The following is a 2,500-nucleotide window of genomic DNA, read 5'->3' on the forward strand; positions in this document are numbered from 1 at the left end:
ATATATATATATATATATATATATATATATATATATTTATATAAATATACACATGTGTGTGTGTGTGTAACTGTGTGTGTATGTGTGTGTATGTTTATATATATATATATATATATATATATATATATATATATATATATATATATATATATATATGTTCATGTATATATGTGTGTGTATGTGTGTGTATATATATATATATATATATATATATATATATATATATATATATATATATATGTATGTATATATGTATATATATATATATATATATATATATATATATATATATATATATATATATATATAAGCGCTAAGCGCTTAAATAACAATACTGCTTGTTTCTCACAAACAAACACACGCACACACCCACCGCGACGAGGCCTACGGCAGCCACGCCGGTTCCCACGTGCCCGCGCAGTGGCATCCGGTGTGAATTCACTCCCCTCCCCCCCCCCCGCCCCCCTCTTCCCTCCTCTCACCTTCTCTCTCCCCCTTTTCTAACACTTTCTTACTCCCCTCGCCTTCCTCCCCCTCTCCCTTGCCTTTCGCTAAGACTTTCTCTCCAACAAACTAACAGCTCAGATCCCTTCTTTCTCCAACACTTTCCCTCCACGCGATTGACATCCCACGTCTCTTTCTCCAACACTCCTTCCCCTTTTCCAACAATTCCCGTGTCATTCTTTCAAGTATCTACCCCCCCCCCCCCCACGTTCTCTCCAACACTTTCCTCTCCCTCTGTCTCTTCAACATCTTCCCTCCGCCTGCTTTCAATTTCCATTTATCTCTGATTCCATTATTCCCTCCTTCCTTTTTTTCTCTCTCCAACACCTCCTTCCTACCTCCCTATTTACAACGTCTCCTCCCTCCCTCCTTCTCTCCATCACCTCCCCCATCCTATCTCCAACAGCTCCACTCCTTCTCTCCAACACCTCCCCCTCCTTCTCTCCAACACCTTCCTCCCTCTCTCCAACACCTCCCCCTCCTTCTCTCCAACACCTCCTTCCTCCCTCTCTCTAACACCCCCTCTTTCTCTATCTCCAACACCTCCCCCATCCTATCTCCAACGTCTCCCCTTCCTTCTCTCCAACACCTCCTTCCTCCCTCTCCCTAACACCCCCTATTTCCCTCTTTCCAACACCTCCCCCTCCCTCCTTCCACCAACAATCCTCCACCAACAACAAACTACCAACCCCTTGCCTCGTCTCCCCCCCCCCCCTTCCAATCCCTCGCCTCACCTCCCTTCCCCCTTCAATCCCCCTACAGGTCCATAGTTTTCCCAGTCACACTCGAGTGGTGTTGCCCGAACAGGTCTTCAAGCTGATACAGGGTTACAGGTTACGGGTTACGGGTTACGATTTATGGGTTACGGGTTACTATAGGTTGTTGGAGGCTTATTAATCTTTGTTGTTGTTGTTGTTGTTGTTGTTTTATACGTGTTGTTGTATGTTTGGCTTTCTGGCTTTCCAATTCTACTCGTTGCTATATTTTCCGTTTTTAAGACAAGAGATAGAAGGAATATATATCAACCAAAGAGACCCTAATTCCATTATTGAAAGTATTTCAGAATAATAATAATAAAAAAATATGTATATCACATTAAAAAGTGAAGATTGCTACCCAACCATTTTGCTTTTTTTTTTTTGACAGTAAGAATCGTGAAGATATTTCTAGCATATTTCTTTTGTTTTACTTGTTTTATCGTTGATTGTCATTTAATAAAATGAATTATTTAGACTAATATTTCAACTTTTTTATGATAGGAACAGATCTGTCTTTGAATAATGTTGATATAGTATAATGGGTAAAATCATCTTAATACACAAAAATATATTATTATTAGAAAATTATAATGGATCAGAATTTCAAAACAATATAGTGATATTTGTAATGGTGATTATAATAACGGCAATATTAATGATAATAATTTTGAGAATAATGGTAATAATAAAAATGATAACAATAGGAATGGTTATGTTGATCGTAGTGATAATAATGGTTATGTTAATGACAGAAATGGCAATGATTTGAAAGTGAAAATGAATAACAGTAACGTGAAAATAATAACACTATCTTTTGAAAATAACACAATAACTTGTGAAAATAATAAAGGTAACTTGTGAAAATAATAACACTAACTTGATAACATGAGGATAACACTGAGGTTTATGATAATTATGGCGTTAATGGTGATAACACGGATGGTTACGGTGATTGACAGTAATTATGACACCTATGATTATGGTAATAAAAAAAATTGGTGACGATGAAACAAGAATAAAAGTGCAAACTCTCAAATTGGCTGAATAAACGATACTGGTAAAGAAAAACTGCAGAAAAAAAGAAAAAAATAATTAAAAAGTAACATGGCGACATGCGAATATGCGTGCTTCTAAATTTATACAAGCACTTCACAATTTTTTTTTTTTTTTTTTGTAGGCTACCAAAGTGTTTAAAAATATATAAAAAAGAGGTCACGAAGTATATAAGAATAGTTCAG

The 2,500-nt window shown here is 36.5% G+C and overlaps 1 protein-coding gene across 1 annotated transcript in view; it reads right to left on the bottom strand.

The window, feature by feature from the left end:
- The window catches only part of LOC125047085 (protein white-like), an 82,041-nt gene that overhangs the window by 78,686 nt on the left and 855 nt on the right, over window positions 1-2,500 (bottom strand). The gene's annotated exons all lie outside the window — the stretch shown is intronic.

The sequence above is a fragment of the Penaeus chinensis genome, chromosome 40, assembly GCF_019202785.1.
Source record: "Penaeus chinensis breed Huanghai No. 1 chromosome 40, ASM1920278v2, whole genome shotgun sequence".
Lineage (NCBI taxonomy): Eukaryota > Metazoa > Arthropoda > Malacostraca > Decapoda > Penaeidae > Penaeus > Penaeus chinensis.